This window comes from Budorcas taxicolor, chromosome 16 (assembly GCF_023091745.1).
Source record: "Budorcas taxicolor isolate Tak-1 chromosome 16, Takin1.1, whole genome shotgun sequence".
NCBI classification, from domain to species: domain Eukaryota; kingdom Metazoa; phylum Chordata; class Mammalia; order Artiodactyla; family Bovidae; genus Budorcas; species Budorcas taxicolor.
In genome coordinates, this window is record NC_068925.1 from 21,291,968 (window position 1) to 21,305,136 (window position 13,169).

Here is a 13,169-nt window from a genome sequence, read left to right on the forward strand (position 1 = left end):
GATATTTTGCTTTTACTGAATGCAATTTATACTTGATCAAATATTGCGATGCAATCATATTTTTTCTAGACTCTTCTTGGGAGTCCTGGCAGGACAAAGCAAGAAAGGTTAAAGACCCATGCCGAATTAGAATGATAACTTCTTTGTAAAGAATGAATAAATGCACTTTCCAGAGGGCCCCACTCATTACCAAAAGCTGCCTGCTCTGAGTCAATATGACTCCTTAAGCCAACAAGAGACATTTTCTAGTCTTCTGATTTGACATCAAAATCAGTTCTGAAATATAGCAGAGAACTACTATTGTCTGCCAATAGGCAGAAGTATACATTTCCCTCTGCCCATTCTAAGGTTCCTCTTATTTTTTCCTGAATATTATAGAAGCAAATAAGAAAAACAAATATTAAGAAACTGGCATCTAAAGACAGCAAAAAGTTGGGCTACACTGGCTCAGACAGTAAAGAATCTGCTTGCAATGCTGGAGCCCTGGGTTTGATCCCTGGGTTGGGAAAATCTCCTGGAGGAGGGCATGGCAACCCATTCCAGTATTCTTGCCTGGAGAATCACCTCGGACAGAGGTGCCTGGTGTGCTACAGTCCATGGGGTCACAAAGATTCGGACACAACTGAGTGACTTAAGTACAACACAGCACAGCACACTGATTTTAATTTTACTTAATAAAGAAATATTAAGAATCATTAAATGACTCAGCCAAAACCTTGACACATGGGCTTTAGAATGGTCAATAAGAGAGAAGCAATCGAGAAAGCACTAGATGAATGCATTGCTGCTGAGTTTACCAGATAAATCAATAAAGGTTCAAAGCGAAGAGAAATGCTTCAAAAAGGGTGCTTTTTACTTGGTCTACTTGAGACTTAAGTAATGTTCCTGTCAAATATGTTTCAGTCTGAGTCCTTCACTTTTTAAATTTATTAGTCACCAGCTTTAAAGACTTTGGGGGTAAACACTGGCTTCTTCACAGACACTACAGCTACATGCTGGCTTCTTGACACTCTCTCTTATAAAGATGTTAATAAAGAACCAATATTAGCTAATCAAGATAATGAACACAACAGTGGTAAGCAGGACACTATAAAGGAAATTCTTTCGTGTAGAAACTGTGGTACACCAATTAGCAATCAAAGACAAAAGATCAGAGAGTTATAATATAATTGTGAATATAGCTGTTTATGGTTTCAATTTTTTAATTTGAAAAAAAATCAGAAGTCAACTAAATTTTTTTGCATTGGCTGTTTAATGCAAATAAATCTGCATTACAGGCAGATTTATTTCCAGCATTTTACTGCTTGTTATATATATTTTGGGCTTTCCTGGTGGTTCAGATGGTAAAGAATCCGCCTACAATGTGGGAGACCTGGGTTTGATCTCTGGGTTGGGAAGATCCTCTGGAGGAGGGCATGGCAACCCACTCCAGTATTCTTGCCTGGAGAATCCCCATGGACAGAGGAGCCTGGCAGGTTACAGTCCATGGGGTCACAAAGTGTTGGACACAACGGAGTGACTAAGCATAGCACAGCATAAATATTTTGGCAATTTAACACATCTTGTGGTTTATTTCTACAAAGAGATGTTTGAATCCTGGAAGTCAAGAAAATATTTTTTTGCTACCTTGTTTATTAATTGTTGTTGTTTAGTTGCTAAGTCATGTCTGCCTCTTTGTGACCCCATGGACAACAGCCCACCAGGCTCCTCTGTCCATGGGATTTCCCAGGCAAGAAAACTGGAATGGGTTGTCATTTCTTTCTCCAGGGGATCTTCCTGACCCAGGGACTGAACCAGGAGCTCCTGCATTACAGGCAGATTCTTTACCACTGAGCCACCACGGAGGCCCTTGTTTATCAATTATAACATTCAAAATTGAGCACAGGAAAATGGGCACTTATATATTATAACTACAGAATTTGAGGCTTATGAGGTTCTTAAAAGTCATAGAATTGTTGAGAAAAAAATTTAGTTGACTAATATGATTTTTTTTTTCAAATTAAGAAATTGAGACCATAAATAGCTAAGAATCAAATCCAAAGTCAGGAAGTCTAGCTCCGAAGATGGAACTCATTCACCTTCATCTGTCTTCTGATTTCCCACCAGAGTTCTTTGCAGATTAAGATTTATTTTGTTCACTTGATGGAAACACAGGTCCTTTGAACAATGTCCCTACTCACAATTTCAGGACATGGTATTCACTAGACATCCATTCCACGTATTTTCTAAAGTGGGACTTCATAGAAATATCTTTAACCTCGAATAGCTAAACCCATTAGGACTCCTGCTCTTTGAAGCCAGTTTCCAAAACTGGAAACACTCCACACCTTTGCCAAGGACAAAACCACATGTCAAAAATGTTTAACCCTGCCAGGTATATATTATGCTAAAGAAATGAATCAAGTTAAAGGTGGAAAATAGCTCGACTTCTTTTGTAGAGCAGTGTCTATAGGACAGCTGGCTAACTAGTATCAAAGCGAAATGAGAAATTCCCCAAATCAAAGCTTAACATCAGAGCTGATTCTACGCCTTTATCAGAGCCCCCAACATGTGCTGCCAGTGGGCTTCTGAATATCCAGCGTGGATGATGTCACACCCAACCTCAAAAATGTTCAGTGGTGCACCTTCTTACCTACCAAATAATAAAGCCCACACTTCTGTATGATATTTGAGATCTTCCTCTCTTGTCCATTGTGTGTTCTGCTTAGCAATCCCACTCAGTTTCGACAAACACCTCCAGCGGCGTGTGCTCATTTTTCTCTTTCTCACATTTTGTTTTCTTTATCCACTTGGTCCCAGAAAGCTAAACACCCATGAAAACACACCAGCCCCACCTGCACACGCACTCATCTTCCCCTCACCTCCTTTGCTCACCCATCACATTTTACTTTCCTTTCAAAGACCAGGGAAGCTGGCTGGTCTTCCCAGACGTTGCTCCCTAGACCCTAAGTTCCAATGAAACTTCTTTTCCCATAAAAGTCCACAGTGGGTTGTTTTGATATCTATATCTAGTTTTCATGTTTTTATTTCCTCTTTCCCCCTTTTCAAGCACTTCATAATATTTCCTTGATGAAATGATTCAAAAGATTCAACTGGTCATTTTTATAAGTGTTTATACCTTCTAGGACATATATGCTTGATTGTGATATGTGTAGTATGTGATATGACATGTATGATATGTGATATATATGACATTCACACATCTAGGACATGTATGAAATATTGTGATAATCCTGCTACAGAGGATAAACCCGGACATCAGTCCATTAATTACTCTGTGAAGCAACTGGGGGTTTGACCCAGTTGGTCGCTTCTGCAGTTGCCCCCACCTTTCCTATGACACTGTAATCTCCTTTAAGATCAGATGATTGGCTTTGCCATCTTTATCTATCTTAATCAGGTACACAAATGTGTATAAAACCCAAATGTAAGTGGGTACTCAATAGATGGTGCTGAAATGTATTCTCCTCATCCTTCCCACTTTCATGTCTCAGAGCAGGAAGCAGAAAAAGGGGTGCACACAGTGAAAACAGTGATATTTGTATGGAGCTGGGGGTTGCTTCTTATGATCGACAGTCTCAGCCAATGGATGCCAGTGACGGCAAGTCACATCATCCAACGCACTAAAAGGACCTCGCCCTCTGGCAATACCTGTGGACTAACAGAAAGGTCCTGGCTGGAGAGTCTACCAAATTCACTCTCTCCCAGTCAATGTCAGGCTCCATTTGGGGAGAATTATCCTCCATGTATTTTCATCCTAAAGGAAAAAAGTAACATTTTCTTTTTTTTTTTTTCTGTTTTCAAAATCTCTAGGGCATCTGATATGACTGTGTGTGTCTATGTGCTCAGTCGTGTCTGACTCTTTGAGCCCCCACTGACTGTAGCCCGCCAGGTTCCTCTGTCTACAGAATTTCCCAGGCAATAATGCTGGAGTGAGCTGCCATTTCCTCCTCCAGGGGATCTTCCCAGCCCAGGGATCAAACCCACGTCTCCTGTGCTGGCAAGTGGATTCTTTACTGCTGAGCCACCTGAGGAGCTGAACTGATATGATACTTGGATTCAATATTCTGGAATAAAAACAATACTGTTGAAGCTGGCTTGAATCATCACAGGACTTAGGGACAAAGTGAGGTTTCTGGCAACAGTACCTAAGAAACAACAAACAGTAGTCCCACCTTCAGTCTGAAGTCCCTGTGATGAGACTACAGTTGATTTGATTCTTATCTGGTGACAAAGTCTCGGATATGTTCTTTTGGTGAATTCTCTCATTGACTTCTTAGAAAAATCTCTGTAGGAATAATTATTTCTCCATGTGACAGATGAGAAAATTCAAACTCTGAACAATTTAAAAAGATGGATATAAAAATCTAAATGGGAAAAGAATTTGAAAAAAACTGAAAAAAAAGTGAAAGTGTTAGTTTCTCAGTCGTGTCTGACTCTTTTGTGATCCCATGAACTTAGCCCACCAGGCTCCTCTGCCCATGGAATTTCCCAGGCAAGAATACTGAAGTGGATAGCCACTCCCTTCTCCAGGGTATCTTCCTGACCCAGGGATCAAACCCTCATCTCCTGTATGGCAGGCGGCGTCTTTACCATCTGAGCTATATATAACTGAATCACTTTGCTGTACATCTGAAACTAACATGACACTGTTAATCAACTCTATTGCAATTAAAAAAAATAAGGTATGAAATCAAAAGGAGAGTTAGGCCCTGTGGGCAACTAAAGTGGAAAATTAAATGCCTTTTTTTTTTTTTTTTTACAATAACTCAGGGTGGAGTCCATAATCCAAGGCAAGACAAATCGGAATACAGGACTGGTGGAGGGAAGCGCTCTCTCTGCTACACATCTGTTCTTTATCTACTAATCAGCCGCCCTACCATCCACTCACTTGCTCACAAATGAAGGCAACACCTATAAGCCAACTAGGTAAGCCCAGAGGCAAAGATGAGGCTACCTGGTGCACCTGCAGAATGATTCTTAGAACAGTTGTCAACTTGCAAATCCAGTTGAGCAAGAGTTCCCTCCCCCGACCCGTCCCGCCATGAAGGCTGCCTTAGGCACGTGCCTCCCCTGCCTGGCCTCTCACTCTCATTTCTTCCTCTCTTGTGTTTATGGACTTTCTCTCAATCTAAGTGAAGACAGTGGTGCCGAATAATGACGAGATGCTTCTCTCAACCCTGCTTGGTGATAGCCAGAGAGTTTCAGTCAGCTTGGAATTCTTCAAATACCGTCTTCTTATTATCAAAAAAAGAGATGCCCTAATATTCCTGGGGCATAGTGTGGACACCTAGAGATGCCAAAGGAAGCCAAGGGTTGCAATTTCCTTTTCTTTTACTCTCTCCTATCTCTTCTGGGATTATCACTGGGTTGCTTTGTTTCTTATAAAACACTTTTGATGCAAAGAAAATATCGCATGGAGTTAATACACAGTAGCTGAACAAATGGAGAAATGGGTGAATGGATCTCAAACTGATGTAAAGAGAAAGATTCTGGGAAGCCTGTGTTTTATTTTCCTATATCAGATGCTTAATCAGTCTGTCTCTGTCTTTCTCTTCATCCATATCTGTCTCTGTCTGTCTCTTTTTCTCTCTCTCTCTCACACACATGCACACACACACACACTTTGGAAACAACACAAGCCATTTGAGCGTGAAGAAACATCCTGAACTTGACCTGCAACTGCTTTTGGATCATGTTCATCTCTGACATCAAAACAGTTTCTGTCACCTAGGGTCTGGGGACAAGCAACCCACAAAATAGCAGCTTATTTAAAAACCAAATTCAGCCCTTACTGAAAGTGGTGATATTTGAAGCACATACAAGTAAAACTAATTTAACCTTTGGAAAGTTATCTCAGGAGGGAAAAGTCAAAATCCCTTTATAAGATTTTTAAGCACTGCAATTATTGACAAGGGGTATATTGCTTCAGTTTTCTCCGATCAGGAAGAGAAAAAAAAAGAGAGAGAGAGAGAGAGAGAGAAGCCCACAAGAGACATCAGCAGCTGTCAGGCTGCTTTCCAATTGCAAAGAGGTAGTTTACAGTGGGCTTGTGCCAGTCTCTTAAGACAGGGTTAAGAAGCCTTTTTAAAATGCCTTAAAAAGCCAGCTCATACATTAATCAAGTCGAACCCTCATCCATACTTACTGCAATACATCAATTACGATGTCTTTTTTTAAAAAAATAAATTCTGGTTGACAGCAGACACCTTATTAAGGCCCACTAAAATGATACAATAAGTAGAAGGCTATTAATATTGCTCCTTTTTTTTTTCCTCCTTGCTATTGTCTTGCTGCTCTGGTCTGCAAACAAATTCAAGCTGCATTACAATTAATGCTGGTGGAACTCCTTCTAACGACTTCCAGCTTGCTAATTTTTTACGCTAATAATAAAAAAAAGGCATTGCTATGCAAGAACGACCCCCTTTTATCACGCGAGCATAGCACACCAGAGAGTGTCTGCTATTGTTCACATGAAAGACAATTAAACCCTGGAACATCAAACCTAAAAATGACAATCTGCTAACCAGCACTGGGCATTGCTCAATGCTTTCTTTTATTTTCTGAACTCCTAGAGAAAACAATTCTCTGAAGACCTTCCTTTCCTGTTCTCCCTTAACCACCCTTTGTGGGTGGGGGGAGGAGTTAAAAAAAATAACCTTTGCTGATTTATGCATCTCTGCGTAGAATTTATTAACGGTCTAAGGCCAATTTCACTACAGCCTTCTTATTGCCTGTAGGTTGAAATTCCGGACACATAAAACGAAAGGCACCAATATCACCTACATAGTATCCCATTTAAAAATAAACAGTAAAGGTTCTTCAAAAATGCATGCAATATGAAAGTCTAGAAGGAGAAAGAAAAATCTAATTCCGCAACTCTGTGCTACTCGTCATCTCTGGGGATTCTGCTAGAGTCACGTGGGTATTTGGAAAACTCCTCTAATCCAGGCGCCAAGTTTCCACAAAGCCAGAGTCGAAAACCAACTCCCTTCCTTCTTAGCAACATAAGGATTTCTTCACCAAAACACATGCTCATTTACTGGAAAAATACCCACGATTTCGGTTTTAATTATAACATTCAGAACATAAATACAACCACTTAAAAGTTCACTGGCTTTCCCAAGTGTTTTCCACATACTGACTGAGGCTCTGTCACAGCATAAAGAGAACTGGATTCAAGTCGCAGCTGAGTGAGTCTTGACCACCTGCTCATCTTGGGGTTTTGACCAAATCTGCTAACCTCCCTGAGTCTCAGTTTCTCCCTTTGTAAAACAAATAGGAAAAAAAAAAAAAAACGGGTCCTCCTTCATCTCGTAAAGATGAAACGAGAAGATGGCTGTGAAAGCTCTCTGAAAACGAAACCGCTGTGTATTGTATTGAAAAGTAAATAATTAAACGGAGTTGCTGTACGTCCTCACCGGAGTTGCACTGAAAGCTTTATTATCTGATTAGTAGTGAGTGATTCTCAAAAGCTGAGCATGACCACATCTTATATCTAATCCACAGGTTTTCAGTAAAGGGGCCAGGCACTATGCTAGGACCTGCACGTTTGGTATTATATTTCATTTTTACAGGAACTCTCCATGGTAGGTGTGATATTCCATACTTACAAATGAAGAAACTGAGGCCCACAAAGGCTCAGTGGGATTTGCCTAAGTGGCAGAGCTGAGATTTAAGTCTCAGCACAATTTGTGACCTAACCTAAGACACCCACCTTGGAAAGCTTCTTCGGTGGGAGAGCAGGTCTGTGAAGCAAGGGTGAGGGACAAAAACTGTGCTGTAACGTCAGCTCTGACGTCATTGGCTGTGAAACCTTGGACCAGTCCTTCAGCTCTCAGTTTTTGTAACTGTAAAATACAGATAACATTTCTGCCTAGGGGTGTTTGTGAGGATCAAATCAGCTAACACAATGTTCCTAGTAATAGCAAGTACTTAATTAATGCGAGGGCTTCCCTGATGGCTCAGACAGTAAAGAATCCACCTGCAATGTGGGAGACCCAGGTTCAGTCCCTGGGTTGGGAAGACCTCCTGGAGAAGGGAATGGCTACCTACTCCGGTATTCTTGCCTGGAGAATTCTGTGGACAGAAGAGCCTGGTGGGCTATAGTCCATAGGGTCTCAAAGAGTTGGACACAACTGAGCAACTAACACACACTCACACAATGTGAACAAATGTTATTGCCCATATTCTCCAGTACTGTGTAATAAACTGTAACATATAAAATGAGAATTAAACAAGGATCAGTATCTTTTACATTTAGCCAAGGTGGGGAAGCAGAGACCACATTTCAGTTCAGTTCAGTCACTCAGTTGTATCCAACTCTTTGCGACCCCATGGACTGCAGCACGCCAGGCTTCCCTGTCCATCACAGACTCCTGGAGCTTGCTCAAACTCGTGTTCATCGAGTCGATGATGCCATTCAATCATTTCATCCTCTGTCGTCCCCTTCTCCTCCTATCTTCAATCTTTCCAAGCATCCGGATATTTTCTAATGAGTCAGTTCTTTGCATCAGGTAGCCAAACTATTGGAGCTTCAATTTTAGCATCAGTCCTTCCAGTTAATATTCATGACTGATTTCCTTTAGGATTGACTGGTTTGATCTCCTTGCAGTCCAAGGGACACACAAGAGTCTTCTCTAGCACCACAGTTTGAAAGCATCAGTTCTTCAGTGCTCAGCTTTCTTGATGGTCCAACTCTCACATCCATATATGACAACTGGAAAAACCATAGCTTTGACTAGACAACCTTTTGTCAGCAAAATAATGTTTCTGTTGTTTTAATAATGCTGTCTAGGTTAGTCATGGCTTTTTTCCAAGCAGCAAGTGTCTTTTAATTTCATGGCTGTAGGCACCATTTGCAGTGATTTTGGAGCCCAAGAAAATCGTCTCTCACTATTTCCATTGTTTCCCTATCTATTTGCCATGAAGTGATGGGACCAGATGCAATAATCTTTGTTTTTTGAATGTTTAGTTTTAAGCCAGCTTTTTCACTCTTCTCTTTCACTTTCATCAAAAGGCTCTTTAGTTCCTCTTCATTTTTTGCCATAAGGGTAGTGTTATCTGCATATCTGAGGTTATTGATATTTCTCCCAGCAATCTTGATTCCAGCTTGTGCTCCATCCAGCCCAGCATTTTGCACGATGTACTCTGCATATAAGCTAAATAGGCAGGATGACAATATACAGCCTTGACGTACTCTTTCCCAATTTGGAACCAATCCATTGTTCCATGTCCAGTTCTAACTGTTGCTTCTTGAACTGCATACAGATTTCTCAGGAGGCAGGTAAGGGATCACATTTACCACTCATTTCAGCTTATTGCCCTGAGAGAGGGTCCAGGCCATATGCAAAAACATGAAGTCCAGCAGACTCCTTCAATTAAGAAGATAAAGTTTAGGACTTTCCTGGTGGTCCAGTAGTTAAGAATCTGACAATGCAGGGGACACGAGTTTGATCCCTGGTCCAGGAAGATTCCATGTGCTGCAGGGTACGTGTACCTAAACCTGTATACCTCAACTACCAAAGCCCATGTCCCCTAGAGCCCATGCTCCATAACAAGAAAAGCACTTCAGCGAGAAGACCAGACCACAGCTAGGGAGTAGCCCCCAGTCACTGCAACTAGAGAAGGCCCACAAGCAGCAACAAAGACCCAGCACAGCCATACACAAAGAAATACATAAAATTAAAAAAAAGAAGAAGACTAAGTTGAAATTCTGGGGAGGGCAAGGCAGCTAGAGTTTGTAGGATGGAGCACTGGAGAAAGACAGTGCTGCACAGATGAATCTGCAGACCTGCAGACGGTGCCCTTCAAATATTCAGCTGAATATCAATCAGCACAGGTACTTAAAGAAACTACCAACAGCCAGGAAAGGCCCATTCAAAAAGATGAGCAGTAACAGTGCCCAGTGCTCACACAAGGGCAGGAATTATACCTGTGCCCATCAGTCAGACTGAAAAAGCCTCATGATTCATGAGGCATTATAAGATATACAGAAAGGCCTTGACTCAACAGCAGGAAATAATTAGCTCTAGACTGAGTTTTGTTTCACTTAAGTTAGAAATGAGATCCTAAAGTATCAAACTTTTTCCAAGTCCCTGAACTGTATCTCAAAAGAAGTTTCAAGAATATGAATTGAAATACAAAATATACAGTACACAGCAAGGTAAATTCTCACTGTCTGGCATCCAATCAGAAGTTACCATTTTTAAAAAGTTTCTATTGAAAACTCCGATTTTTAAAAAGCTCCAACATAAAACTCAAATTGAGGAGGAAAAAAATCAATTGAGATAGATGCAAAACTGATCTGGAGTTACAATTAGCAGACAAAGACATTAAAACAGTTATAGTAACTAATAGTTTATATGTTCAAAAGCAGAGGCAAGGGCGATTTATAAGCCTACAGAGCAATGAATCTCCACAAACCCCAACATAAGAAGCATGAAAATTCTATACCAAGATGTGTCATAATCAAGTTGCTCAAAATTGTCTATAAAGAGAAAATCTTAAAAGCATCCAGAGAGAAAACACATTAGGACAGAGACAAGAAGGTAAGTATGACAGCAAATTTGTCACTGGAAATACTGAGAGTAAGAAAACAGTGGATCAGCATAGTTAAATTGCTGAAATAAAAATAACTTTCAAAAACAAAGCCCCCCCTCAAAAATACTTTTACAGACATAAAAAGGCTGAAACAACTCATTACTAGGAGATTGGCACTATTAAAATATTAAAACAAATTCTCCAGACAGAAAAGAATTATACCAGATGGAAATACAGATTTGCAAAAGGAATGAAAAGCACCAAAAACGTAACTACATGGGTAAATATAGTTTTCTATTATTATTTTCATTTCTTTAAAAGATACTTTACTGTTTAAACAAAGAGTAATAATAACAATGTAGTGTGGGGTTTCTAATATTTCTAAGAGCAAAACATGACAATAGCATAAAGGTCAAAAGGGAAAAACTGAAAGTACTGTACTGTCTGTCTCAAACTATAAAGTGGCGTGATATTACTTGTGCATAGCCTATGATAAGTAAAAGATGTAAACTATAAATCCTAAAGCAATCAAACAACAACAAAGAGTTACAGCTAATAACTAACAGAGGTAATAAAATAGAGTCATAAAAGTATTCAATTAATCCATAAGATGGCAAAAAGGGAGAAAGGAAATAAAGATGGAATAAATAGGAAAGAAATAGCAAGACGCTACATTTAAATGTAACCATGTGAATCACCACATTAAATATGTGTTCTACATATCCCAATTAAAAGATATTGTCAGATTCCATTAAAAAAAGTAAAATCCAACAATATGATGCCCACAAGAAACATACATAGGAGAAAACTTTCTGTAACTTGGTTAGAATGTTTTCTTTTAGTTACAAAATGAAAATAATAATCCATAAATGATCAAACTGATAAGTCAACTTCACAAAAATTAAAAATGCATGCCCTTTGAAACACTGTCTAGAAAATGAAGACAAGTCAACTCTGGCAGAATATATTGGAAATCATAAAATCCAGTTAAGGACTTGTACCTATAATATATAAAGAACTAACAAAAATCAACAAAAAAAAACCCTACTATAAAAGTGGGCAGAGATTTGAGTAGACACTCCAATAACAAAGATACACAAATGAAAAATGAGCACATGAAAAGATACTCACCATCATTAATTACTAGAGAAACGCAAAATAAAGCCACAATTATATACTAATACACACCAATTAGAAGGAATGCAATTAAAAAGCCTGAATATATCGAGGATTTCTTTAGAACAAATGGAACTCTCATGCATTGTCATTGAGAATGCAAAATGGTACAACTGCTTTGGAAAACAGTTTGGCAGTTTCTTATAAAGCCAAAATACCTGTGACGTACGATCCATTCCTAAATTCACCCAAAGAGAAATGTGTCCCCAAATGTTCACAGAAGTTTATTTGTCAACATTTAACCTGGAAACAACATGGAAGCTCATCAGTAGATTACTGGATGAACTGAATGTATTATATCCATACAGTCATAGAGTATGCAGTAATAAAATGGAGCTGTCACTGCAATGACATGGATAAATGTTAAAGTAATGAGGCAGAGTGAAAGAAACTAGACCAAAGAGAATACATACTCTAAGATTCCACTTATTTAAAACTCTGGAAAATGTGAATTTATCTCTAGAGACAGCTGATGAATGGTTGCCCCAGGTTGGGGAGATTAGGCCTGTAAGAGGTCAGAGGGCAGGAGTGCAAAGAGGGACAAGACAGCTCTTAGGGCGATATATCTGGTCATTACCTTGATAACAGTGTTGGTTTCAAAAGTATGTATGGATGTCAAAACTGCTATATCTCAATAGAAATGTTAGAAACAGACAGGATCATTGTCCACAAGGAGTTAAAAACCTGCTCACTGAAATAAAGCATACGCAAAAATAATGTAATGAATAAGAAAGATAGTGTTTCCCACAGAAAACACGAATAGTACCCAACAGTGTTCTAACATGTTCATGTGTATCAGAATCAACTGGAGGGAGTGTTAAAACATGGGCTTGCCGGATCCAAGATCCAGAGTTTCTAATTCAGTAGGTCTGGGATGGGACTTAACCATTTGTATTTTAAACTAGCTCTCTGGTCTTTCATACAAGCTGCATTGGCTTAGAGACAATCACCACCGTTTCAGAAAACAATTAAATCTCAAAGTGAATGAAGTCGCTCAGTCGTATTTGACTCTTTGTGACCCCATGGACTATAGCCTATCCATGGAATCCATCCATGGGATTTTCCAGGCAAGAGTACTGGAGTGGGTTGCCATTTCCTTCTCCAGAGGATCTTCCCAACCCAGGGATTGAACCTGGGTCTCCTGCATTGTAGGCAGACGCTTTACCATCTGAGCCACCAGGGAAGTCTATTAAATCTCAAACTTATGAGTAAATTAAGTCAGGCAAGGATATGGTCCTACTAGTCAAACTCCAGTTTCTGCTCTATTGTAGCTTTTTTCTCTTACAGCCTTTTGAGAAATAGTCACCGTGGTAGATCAGAAGTGATGAAGATGCAGTCATCTCTCAGTACCCATGGGGGGTTGCTTCCAGTACCCCCTGCAGATACCCAAATCCACAGATGCTCACATCCCTCATGTATTTAGTATCTCGTTCTCGAGCATGGGCTTTGGT

The 13,169-nt window shown here is 39.7% G+C and overlaps 1 non-coding gene across 1 annotated transcript; it reads right to left on the reverse strand.

The window, feature by feature from the left end:
• Positions 1-12,829: 12,829 nt before the first annotated feature.
• On the reverse strand, positions 12,830-12,901 carry TRNAC-ACA (transfer RNA cysteine (anticodon ACA)). The gene has a single exon. It is a non-coding gene; the product is annotated as a tRNA-Cys (tRNA).
• Between the last annotated feature and the right edge of the window lie 268 nt (positions 12,902-13,169).